The 12,531-nt window shown below is 38.5% G+C and overlaps 1 protein-coding gene across 18 annotated transcripts in view; it reads right to left on the bottom strand.

The window, feature by feature from the left end:
• The window catches only part of EMC2 (ER membrane protein complex subunit 2), a 251,640-nt gene that overhangs the window by 124,239 nt on the left and 114,870 nt on the right, over positions 1–12,531 (bottom strand). The window contains exon 12 of one of the 18 annotated variants that reach the window (XM_077846978.1): positions 4,292–4,307. The exons of the other annotated variants lie outside the window; for them this stretch is intronic. The gene's annotated coding sequence lies outside the window, so the exon portion shown is untranslated. Of the gene's footprint in view, positions 1–4,291; positions 4,308–12,531 lie in introns of those variants that run through there. 18 annotated transcript variants of the gene reach the window in all.

Genomic DNA, 12,531 nt, shown 5'->3' with positions numbered 1-12,531 from the left:
CAAGGAGCACTCCCTTCAGGTGACAATAGAGGCTCCCACCTGACAGCACTCCTTTCTCTGTACAGGAAGATAGCCAAATGAGAAGGTGTAAAGAAGATCTAGATTCTCATGATACCCCATGTGTCCAAAATTTGATTAAAAAAAAAATCACTTGCATACCAAGAACCAGGAAAATTTCTAAATGAATGAAGAAAGCCCATCAGGAAGTGTTAATAATGATATGAAAGAAATGGAAGAGTTATCTAACAAATGTTATAAAGCAATCATCACAAAAAAATGCTTTAACAAGCAATTACAAATTTACTTGAAACAATTGTTTATAAAAATAGAGTCTTAGCAAAGAAACAGAGGTTTAATGGACAACCAAATATAAATTTTACCTTTTTTTTTTCCAAATGTAAATTTTAGACTATAAAGAAATCTACACCAAGACACATGTCACAGCCAAACTTCGGTAAACTAAAGACAAAGGAAATACTTGAATCCAGAGAAACAATATCTTACCTATAGGAAAAAATCAATTCAAATAATAGTAGATTTCTTACCAGAAACCACAGAGGCCAGAAGGAAGTGGAACAGAATCAATCTATCTTTCTTTCTTTCTTTCTTTCTTTCTTTCTTTCTTTCTTTCTTTCTCTCTCTTTCTTTCTTTCTTTCTTTAAGATTTTATTTATTTATTAATGAGACACACACACACACACACACACACACACACACACAGAGCAGCAGAGGAAGAAGCAGACTCCATGCAAGGAGCCCGACGCGGGACTCGATCCTGGGTCTCCAGGATCAGGCCTGGGCCAAAAGCGGTGCTAAACCACTGAGCCAGGCTGCCCAGAACAGTATCTTTCAAGTGCTGAAAGAACTGTCAATCCAGAATCCTATACCTAGTGAAAATATCCTTCAGGAATGAAGAGGAAATTAGACATTCTCAGATAAAAGAAATATAAGAGAATTTGTCTCCAGAAGGCCTACCTTAAAAGAATGGCTAAAAGTAATACCTTGAATGGAAAGGATGTGATTAAAAAAATAAATTATTAAAAAAAGAACCATGGAATCTCAAAAAGGAAGAAAGACTACACTGAGCAAACATATGGATAAATATAATAGGCTTTCCTTCTCCTCTTGAGTTTTCTAAATTATGTTTGAGAGTTGAAGCAAAAATTATAAAACTTTCTGGGGTGCCTGGGTGGCTCAGTTGGTTAAGTGACTAACTCTTGGATTCAGCTCAATTAAGGATCTCAGGATCATGGGCTCAAATCAGGCTCCACACTCAGTGCAGAGTCTGCTTGCAATTCTCTCCCTTTCCCTCTTCCTCCCCCTCTATGCCCCTTCCAGAGCTCCCTCTCTCTAAAATAAATAAAATATTTTTAAAATTATAAAACTGTCTGATGTGATTACAAATATACGTAAATGTTTAAGACAATTATAAACAGAGGAGAGTAAAGGGATAAAATAGGAGGGAAGGTTTTTATATTTCACTCTCATTGGTCAAATGATGACAACAGTAAACTGTTAAGTTAGGTAAATATAATGTAACACCTAAAGCAACCATTGAAAAGGTTATATACAAAGACATTCTCAAAAACACTAAAGATATATCAAAATAGATATCTTAAAAAAAAAAAAACACTCAAGTAACCCCCAAAAGACAGGAAAAGACAAATGTAGAAATAAAACCAGAGAGAACAAAGAGAAAACAAAATGACATTTTTTTTTTTTACACCCATGAGAGTAATAGATGGGACCATACAACCTCTTCCACAGATTCTGGATCTCATTTCTGAGAACAGTTTCAGTCATGGGACATTGCATTTCCAGTTGCTGTGTACTCTATTATCTGACTGCTACACAAACACACAGAACTCTCTAAGGCCAACTTAATTCATTCCAAGCTGCCTTCCCCACAGTTATTGCAGGGAAGATAAAATTGTGCTGTGCCAGGCTTCCACTGCCCTTGTACAATTCAATGTCCCCTGGACACATCTTGGGAGGTATTCTGTCCTAGACTAACTGCATTGTCTAAGAAGTGCCTGGGAAGTATCTTTTTTTCCTTAAACTGAAAGGAGTGGGCATATATCAAATTACAACATAACTAAGTTAATCCACTCTGTAAAAATAACTATAATAGTAAAAAATCAGATCAACCACCTGGGATAACCCAGAATTCTAAGAATAGTGTTTCTAGAATCCAAATTCCCCAAATGGTTCATTACAGTGTTCTCCTTTAGGAGGAAGAAAAAAAAAAAAAAGCTTAAATGACAAATGCTGTTAACACTGATATTGCGATTTTGTTGACAGAAAACATGAGTGAAATAACTCCTCGTGATGTTCTGTGGTTCCCTGGCATTTACAGTGATGACAGGCATAAATGCTTGGTTTTATTGAGGAAGTTGGTACATGGGATTTGGCAGATTTACAGAAAGCACTTACTAAATATGTAGTAACAAGATAATCGTAGAAGGCCCCTCTAATAAGACCATACTCAGAATCACAATCTCAGCTTGGGTGGTCTAGTATAATTAATCACACTAGATTATTCCTTAAAACTCTTCAAAACTGATAGCTACTTAGTCTCTTGGTCACCTGTTATTTGGTGTATCTTGATAACTATGGAGTATATCACTTTAAAGTTATTAACATCACTATGATAAAAGTCAAATTCTGTTCTTCAAAGAAGTGATACTAACTTTAAGCAGATATCTGCAACGGCAGGTTGAAATTCACATTCTTTACCTTCACAGTTCCAAGATAGTGACAGGAGGTTGGAAATTGGGTAATTAAGCATTTGAAACTAACTTCTTATAATCAGGCATGCCAATTGCACTTTGATCCCAATTTTTTGAAAGCCATAGTTCTTTTCCACTTTTTTTTTTCTATAGTTCTACTGAAACCCATTAAAACTAAGCAATATGGAAATGCTTCACATACACACACAAAATAAGGTGAATAGAGCTTGGAAACAAATATTTCCTCCTTTCATCTAGTTGAATTCCCAGCTTCTTATTTCCCAGTATGATTTTCAGGTACAACATAGAGACTAGAAGTCTGGTAGATCTAAGACCTCAAAATTGGCTTTAGTATAGGACTAAATATTACTAGTGTTTATAGGAAGCAAATTTAAAAAAAAATAATTAAAAAAGAATCATGTTTCCCAAATGGCAAGACAAAAATATTTAGGTTCCTTCTAAGGAATTTTAGGTGTGTTTCCAGGCTCTTACTTTTACTCTCTCTTTTTTGACAGTTTTTATCTAGGAAGAAGGGTGGCAGAAATGTTAACTCTTTGGTGGACTTAGGAGAAAAAACATTGACATATATATGCCCATGTAACTAACATATATAGATCCACGGTTCCCACCCTCTGCACACCTACTTTGTAAAATTAGTTCCTTCTCTCCCTATTGGAGAGAAAGTTATGTAATGGATTGTTAAGAAAAGAAATTATCATGGAAGAAATGTTCCATTCATCACAAGACTTAATGTGAGAGAGAAGACATGTGTCAGGAGCAAATATGTATGACTTCACAATACTCAATACAGAATGACACAGATAACAGCTGTTTGTAACACATGAGGGCCAAGTCTCCCAGGATTTTCGAAATAACAGATACTAAAGAAGATACAATAATCATTGTAGTTTATGTTCTTCGACTCCCTTAAATTTTTGTGAGAGATAAAAAGAAACATTGAAATTCCTGTCTGTATCCTGCTTATCTAAACTCCAACCATGCCCTGAGGGTAGAGGGAGAGGTTACATATAAGATACTGAATGAAAATCAATGGAGGTAAATGTGAAAGAGATGAAGAAATGACAAAATTCCAGAGTTTAGTTGTATTAGACATTTTTAATATACCAGTTAATATAACACAAACAAAAGTAAAATTTTAGATAAACTGAAAGTTTATCCATTTCTATGCTGGCATTTAAACCCATGAGTATCCACTTTATTCTGATTGTGAAGTAAAGATGAATTTATGGATTTCTAGGTCTACACCTTTATTTCCAGACTCTATATCACTAAGAGAGTACTTTGTTGCTTTTCCCAGAATTCATATTCAGGAAGCATCCTGACATTTGGTTAATATACCCCCAAGAGCTTCTATGAATGTATGGCTCAAGATTCTGTGTCAAAAATTCCCTTTTTCAGGAGTTCTTTTTATCTGTCCCAGTAGTATACACTGTTTCTAGATAGCAAGTTCTATTCTGATGTAGAGCATTCATTGTCTATCACTTTTTTCTTTATATTCTTCCTGTAATGTAATAGCTACAATTCTTCATAGAGCAAATTTGTTTCTTCTGTCAGGTACTAAGCACAAGAAATGGGAAAACAAAACAAAAGTGAACATCCTGATGTAAATAAGATATTCTAAGACATTCAGAGTTTTTAGATGCATATTAGGAGAGTTAGTCACCACACCCCTGATATTAGTGACAAGAAATAATAGATTGTTATAAATGTTTTAAAAAGGAAATAATTCATCCAGAGATCATTTTTGTGTGTGTGCATAGTTTAAAGTAAGGACCTAATTTTATTTTTCTGCTTAGAATGAGCCAATGTAGATCTGAGATAGCTGTCTAGAATAGTGGTTAAGAGGATGGACACTGAATCTAAACTGCCTAGGATGAAATCCCCACTTGGGAATTATCAATTTATCTAATCCCTCTGTGCCTGTGCCTCAGTTTTATCATTTGTAAAATGATGCTATAGATATCACCTATTTCACTTGATTGTTATAAGCCTGAATCTATAGGTATTTCAACATTTGGAGCAGTGCTGGAACACAGTAAGCATCTGATAAATATTGGTGGTTGTTTTTGTTATTATTATATGTCAACATTATTTTTAAAATAATTATTTCATAACTGTTTTCAGTAGCTAATCAGTCGTGATCAACTTCTCATGTGTACACAGGCATGGTTTCAGAATGTCTATTCTATTATGATAGTCTATTTGTTCCTATGCTAGTACTAGAATAATTTAATTATTACATATTTGAAATAAGCCTTTATATCTTAAGGGTAGTTTCTCATCTTTACTCTTCAAGATGGTTTTAGATATTCACTATCTAAATCCTATACCTTGGAATTTTATTTGGATAGCATTAAATTTATATGTTGGATTGGGAAGAAACATTACCTTTACGATGCTGTCTTTCCATTCAGAAATACAGTACATCTCTCCATTCATTCAGATCATTTTTGGGTTTCCCTAGAAGTGTGTTTAACTATTTCTCTGTAAAAGTATTACCCATTTTTGTTAGGCTTATTATCATTGGTACTTTGGTTTTGTATTTTCTGTTTAATGATTACTGGTAAAGGGGAAAGCTATTGATATTTTAGGATGTAATGTGCCACTATTTCAGATGAATTTTGTGGGGTTTTATTATAAACATTTTTATATTATGTTAAATTGTTGAATTTATCAAATAATTTTTCTACATCTATCAAGATTGTTATATGATTAGTTTCCTTTATTCTTTTTTTTTTTTTAATATATTTTTTTTTATTATTATTTTTTTTTATTGGTGTTCAATTTACTAACATACAGAATAACACCCAGTGCCCGTCACCCATTCACTCCCACCCCCCGCCCTCCTCCCCTTCTACCACCCCTAGTTCGTTTCCCAGAGTTAGCAGTCTTTATGTTCTGTCTCCCTTTCTGATATTTCCCACACATTTCTTCTCCCTTCCCTTATTTTCCCTTTCACTATTATTTATATTCCCCAAATGAATGAGAACATATAATGTTTGTCTTTCTCCGACTGACTTACTTCACTCAGCATAATACCCTCCAGTTCCATCCACGTTGAAGCAAATGGTGGGTATTTGTCATTTCTAATAGCTGAGTAATATTCCATTGTATACATAAACCACATCTTCTTTATCCATTCATCTTTCGTTGGACACCGAGGCTCCTTCCACAGTTTGGCTATCGTGGCCATTGCTGCTAGAAACATCGGGGTGCAGGTGTCCCAGCGTTTCATTGCATTTGTATCTTTGGGGTAAATCCCCAACAGTGCAATTGCTGGGTCGTAGGGCAGGTATATTTTTAACTGTTTGAGGAACCTCCACACAGTTTTCCACAGTGGCTGCACCAGTTCACATTCCCACCAACAGTGTAAGAGGGTTCCCTTTTCTCCACATCCTCTCCAACATTTGTTGTTTCCTGCCTTGTTAATTTTTCCCATTCTCACTGGTGTGAGGTGGTATCTCATTGTGGTTTTGATTTGTATTTCCCTGATGGCAAGTGATGCAGAGCATTTTCTCATGTGCATGTTGGCCATGTCTATGTCTTCTTCTGTGAGATTTCTGTTCATGTCTTTTGCCCATTTCATGATTGGATTGTTTGTTTCTTTGGTGTTGAGTTTAATAAGTTCTTTATAGATCTTGGAAACTAGCCCTTTATCTGATATGTCATTTGCAAATATCTTCTCCCATTCTGTAGGTTGTCTTTTAGTTTTGTTGACTGTATCCTTTGCTGTGCAAAAGCTTCTTATCTTGATGAAGTCCCAATAGTTCATTTTTGCTTTTGTTTCTTTTGCCTTCGTGGATGTATCTTGCAAGAAGTTACTATGGCCGAGTTCAAAAAGGGTGTTGCCTGTGTTCTTCTCTAGGATTTTGATGGAATCTTGTCTCACATTTAGATCTTTCATCCATTTTGAGTTTATCTTTGTGTATGGTGAAAGAGAGTGGTCTAGTTTCATTCTTCTGCATGTGGATGTCCAATTTTCCCAGCACCATTTATTGAAGAGACTGTCTTTCTTCCAATGGATAGTCTTTCCTCCTTTATCGAATATTAGTTGCCCATAAAGTTCAGGGTCCACTTCTGGATTCTCTATTCTGTTCCACTGATCTATGTGTCTGTTTTTGTGCCAGTACCACACTGTCTTGATGACCACAGCTTTGTAGTACAACCTGAAATCTGGCATTGTGATGCCCCCAGATATGGTTTTCTTTTTTAAAATTCCCCTGGCTATTCGGGGTCTTTTCTGATTCCACACAAATCTTAAAATAATTTGTTCTAACTCTCTGAAGAAAGTCCATGGTATTTTGATAGGGATTGCATTAAACGTGTATATTGCCCTGGGTAACATTGACATTTTCACAATATTAATTCTGCCAATCCATGAGCATGGAATATTTTTCCATCTCTTTGTGTCTTCCTCAATTTCTTTCAGAAGTGTTCTATAGTTTTGAGGGTATAGATCCTTTACATCTTTGGTGAGGTTTATTCCTAGGTATCTTATGCTTTTGGGTGCAATTGTAAATGGGATTGACTCCTTAATTTCTCTTTCTTCAGTCTCATTGTTAGTGTATAGAAATGCCACTGACTTCTGGGCATTGATTTTGTATCCTGCCACGCTCCCGAATTGCTGTATGAGTTCTAGCAATCTTGGGGTGGAGACTTTTGGGTTTTCTATGTAGAGTATCATGTCATCGGCGAAGAGGGAGAGTTTGACTTCTTCTTTGCCAATTTGAATGCCTTTAATGTCTTTTTGTTGTCTGATTGCTGAGGCTAGGACTTCCAGTACTATGTTGAATAGCAGTGGTGAGAGTGGACATCCCTGTCTTGTTCCTGATCTTAGGGGAAAGGCTCCCAGTGCTTCCCCATTGAGAATGATATTTGCTGTGGGCTTTTCATAGATGGCTTTTAAGATGTCGAGGAATGTTCCCTCTATCCCTACACTCTGAAGAGTTTTGATCAGGAATGGATGCTGTATTTTGTCAAATGCTTTCTCTGCATCCAATGAGAGGATCATATGGTTCTTGGTTTTTCTCTTGCTGATATGATGAATCACATTGATTGTTTTACGGGTGTTGAACCAGCCTTGTGTCCCAGGGATAAATCCTACTTGGTCATGGTGAATAATTTTCTTAATGTACTGTTGGATCCTATTGGCCAGTATCTTGTTGAGAATTTTTGCATCCATGTTCATCAGGGATATTGGTCTGTAATTCTCCTTTTTGGCGGGGTCTTTGTCTGGCTTTGGAATTAAGGTGATGCTGGCTTCATAGAACGAATTTGGAAGTACTCCATCTCTTTCTATCTTTCCAAACAGCTTTAGGAGAATAGGTATGATTTCTTCTTTAAACGTTTGATAAAATTCTCCTGGGAAGCCATCTGGCCCTGGACTCTTGTGTCTTGGGAGGTTTTTGATGACTGCTTCAATTTCCTCCCTGGTTATTGGCCTGTTCAGGTTTTCTATTTCTTCCTGTTCCAGTTTTGGTAGTTTGTGGCTTTCCAGGAATGCGTCCATTTCTTCTAGATTGCCTAATTTATTGGCGTATAGCTGTTCATAATATGTTTTTAAAATCGTTTGTATTTCCTTGGTGTTGGTAGTGATCTCTCCTTTCTCATTCATGATTTTATTAATTTGAGTCTTCTCTCTCTTCTTTTTAATAAGGCTGGCTAATGGTTTATCTATCTTATTAATTCTTTCAAAGAACCAACTCCTGGTTCTGTTGATCTGTTCCACAGTTCTTCTGGTCTCGATTTCGTTGAGTTCTGCTCGAATCTTTATTAGCTCCCTTCTTCTCTTGAGTGTAGGATCTATTTGCTGTTTTTTCTCTAGCTCCTTTATGTGTAAGGTTAGCTTTTGTATTTGAGTTCTTTCCAGTTTTTGAATGGATGCTTGTATTGCGATGTATTTCCCCCTTAGGACTGCTTTTGCTGCATCCCAAAGATTTTGAACGGTTGTATCTTCATTCTCATTAGTTTCCATGAATCTTTTTAATTCTTCCTTAATTTCCTGGTTGACCCTTTTATCTTTTAGCAGGATGGTCCTTAACCTCCATGTGTTTGAGGTCCTTCCAAACTTCTTGTTGTGATTTAGTTCTAATTTCAAGGCATTATGGTCCGAGAATATGCAGGGGACAATCCCAATCTTTTGGTATCGGTTCAGACCCGATTTGTGTCCCAATATGTGGTCTATTCTGGAGAAAGTTCCATGTGCGCTTGAGAAGAATGTGTATTCAGTTGAGTTTGGATGTAAAGTTCTGTAGATATCTGTGAAATCCATCTGGTCCAGTGTATCATTTAAAGCTCTCGTTTCTTTGGAGATGTTTTGCTTAGAAGACCTATCGAGTATAGAAAGAGCTAGATTGAAGTCACCAAGTATAAGTGTATTATTATCTAAGTATTTCTTCACTTTGGTTAATAATTGATTTATATATTTGGCAGCTCCCACATTCGGAGCATATATATTGAGGATTGTTAAGTCCTCTTGTTGAATAGATCCTTTAAGTATGATATAGTGTCCCTCTTCATCTCTCACTACAGTCTTTGGGGTAAATTTTAGTTTATCTGATATAAGGATGGCTACCCCTGCTTTCTTTTGAGGACCATTCGAATGGTAAATGGTTCTCCAACCTTTTATTTTCAGGCTGTCGGTGTCCTTCTGTCTAAAATGAGTCTCTTGTAGACAGCAAATAGATGGGTCCTGCTTTTTTATCCAGTCTGAAACCCTGCGCCTTTTGATGGGGTCATTAAGCCCGTTCACATTCAGAGTTACTATTGAGAGATATGAGTTTAGTGTCATCATGATTTCTATTCAGTCTTTGTTTTTGTGGACTGTTCCACTGAACTTCTTCTTAAAGGGGAATTTTAAGAGTCCCCCTTAAAATTTCTTGCAGAGCTGGTTTGGAGGTCACATATTCTTTTAGTTGCTGCCTGTCTTGGAAGCTCTTTATCTCTCCTTCCATTTTGAATGAGAGCCTTGCTGGATAAAGTATTCTTGGTTGCATGTTCTTCTCATTTAGGACCCTGAATATATCCTGCCAGCCCTTTCTGGCCTGCCAGGTCTCTGTGGAGAGGTCTGCTGTTACCCTAATACTCCTCCCCATAAAAGTCAGGGATTTCTTGTCTCTTGCTGCTTTAAGGATCTTCTCCTTATCTTTGGAATTTGCAAGCTTCACAATTAAATGTCGAGGTGTTGAACGGTTTTTATTGATTTTAGGGGGGGATCTCTCTATTTCCTGGATCTGAATGCCTGTTTCCCTTCCCAGATTAGGAAAGTTTTCAGCTAGAATTTGTTCAAATACATATTCTGGCCCTCTGTCCCTTTCGGCGCCCTCGGGAACCCCAATTAAACGTAGGTTTTTCTTCCTCAGGCTGTCGTTTATTTCCCTTAATCTATCTTCATGGTCTTTTAATTGTTTGTCTCTTTTTTCCTCAGTTTCCCTCTTTGCTGTCAACTTGTCTTCTAGGTCACTCACTCGTTCTTCCACCTCGTTAACCCTCGTCGTTAGGACTTCTAGTTTGGATTGCATCTCATTCAATTGGTTTTTAATTTCTGCCTGATTAGCTCTAAATTCTGCAGTCATGAAGTCTCTTGAGTCCTTTATACTTTTTTCTAGAGCCACCAGTAGCTGTATAATAGTGCTTCTGAATTGGCTTTCTGACATTGAATTGTAATCCAGATTTTGTAACTCTGTGGGAGAGAGGACTGTTTCTGATTCTTTCTTTTGAGGTGAGGTTTTCCTTCTAGTCATTTTGCTCAGTGCAGAGTGGCCAAAAGCAAGTTGTATTGGGAAAAAGAGAAAAAGAGAGGAGAGAAAGAAGGAAAGAAAAGAGAAAGAGAAAAAAAAAGGGAAGAAAAAGAAAAAAAAACGAAAAAAAAAAAAGAAGAAAAAGAGAAAGAAAAAGAAAGGAGAAAAAAAGGGGGTGGGGGAAGGAAACAAATCAAAAAGCAAAACAAAACAAAAACAAAAACAAAAACAAAAACAAACAAACAAAAAAAGAACCACCGGGGAGTATCTTCTGATTCTGTGTTCTTTAAGTCCCTTGGCTTCTCCTGGAAGTTGTCAGTCTAGCTGGTGTTCTGGGGGAGGGGCCTGTTGTGCTGATTTTCAGGTGTTAGCAGTTGGGGGAGCTGCTGTGCCCCTGCCTGGTGCAGGGCTCGGTGGGGGTTGTTTACCCCGTGAGGCCGCAGGAGGAACAGCCCCAGTGGCGGGGCAGCTCTGGAAACCTGGATTCAGCTCCGGCAGGAACTCCGTCTGCAGGGCCTGGAGGCTCCGGGGCGGGGCCGCTGATCTGCTCAGCTGGGGCAGGAGCGTCCTCGCTGTCCTGGGCCCTCCCGGCCTCTGCCTGTCCCGGGGGAGGCGGGATCCTGGGCTGTGTCCCGGCGCCCTGTGCTCCGGAGCCTGCGCTGGTGGATTCGCGCTCCCGGGCCGCGCAGCCCCCTCCGCGGAGCCGCCGCCCGAGCCCCTCCGAGCTGCTCCTGGAACCGCGCAGCCCCCTCCGCACGGAGCCTCCTCCTCTGCCCGAGCCCCTCCGAGCTGCTCCCGGGGCCGCGCAGCCCCCTCCGCGGAGCCGCCCCCGAGCCCCTTCAGCTGCTCCGGGTCCCGCCGGGTCCCGCCGTGCGCGCTGCAGCCCTTAGGGAGCTCGGCGCACTCTCCTGGGCGCGCAGTTGCTCTGTTACTGTCCCCGGGAGCCCGAGGGCCTCCTCGCCCTCCTGGTCCTGCTCCACCTCCCCGCGAGCCCCTTTCCCCCGGGAAGGTCGGTGCAGCTCCTCCTCCTCCGGGACGGGGCTCTCCTGTCCTGGGGACACTCGCCCCGGCCTCAGCCCGGCTCCTCGCGGGGCCCCTCCCCCTTGGAGGCCTTTGTTTCTTTATTTCTTTTTCCCCGTCTTCCTACCTTGATAGATGCGCGAACTCTTCTCACTGTAGCATTCCAGCTGGTCTCTCTTTGAATCTCAGGCCGAATTCATAGATTTTCAGGATAATTTGAAGGTTTTCTAGGTAAGTTTCCTTTATTCTGTTAACATATGAATTAAATTAATTTTCTAATGCTAAATCCATTTTAATATTGGCTGATTTTGTATCCAGCCATCTTGCTAAATTTTTACTTCTAATAATTTTCTTATTCTTATAAATATTTTACATAAATAATTACATTCACTCCGTTTCTACCCTTCATACTTACTCTGATTTTTCTATTGCAATATGAGCTCCAGGAATATTGAGTATTAAAGATAATATTTAATACTATTTTTAAAAATGTAAAAGAATACTGCAAACATGCAGTATTAGGGAAAGTTTTTTTATTTATTTTTTAATTTTTTTAATTTATTTTTTTATTCATGAGAGACCCAGAGAGAGACAGAGACATAGGCAGAGGGAGAAGCAGACTCCCTAAGGGAAGCCTGATGTGGAACTTGATCCCAAGACCCGGGGATCATGACCTGAGCCAAGGGCAGATGCTCAACCACTGAGCAACTCTGGTGCCTCCAGGGAAGGATTTTAAGTAAGATATAAAAGCACAAACTATGAAGGAGAAGTTTGATGGATTTTATTACATCTGTTGACAGACCCAGAGAAAAGATTTGCATTTTCCAAAAAGAAAAAAATGCATAGAATATATAAGGATCTCCAGCAAATGAGCAAGAATAAAATGAGAAACCCAATAGTAAAATTGGCAGAGACTATAAATATGCAATCTATAGACAGAAAAACTAAACACCTGATGTACAAATAATGAAGTACTCATCCTTATTGTCAGAGAAATATTAAACTAAAACAACAATGAAATA

Source organism: Canis aureus, chromosome 14 (assembly GCF_053574225.1).
Source record: "Canis aureus isolate CA01 chromosome 14, VMU_Caureus_v.1.0, whole genome shotgun sequence".
NCBI lineage: Eukaryota > Metazoa > Chordata > Mammalia > Carnivora > Canidae > Canis > Canis aureus.
The sequence above is the reverse complement of the archived record's forward strand: the minus strand, read 5'-3'. Positions and strand labels throughout refer to the sequence as shown.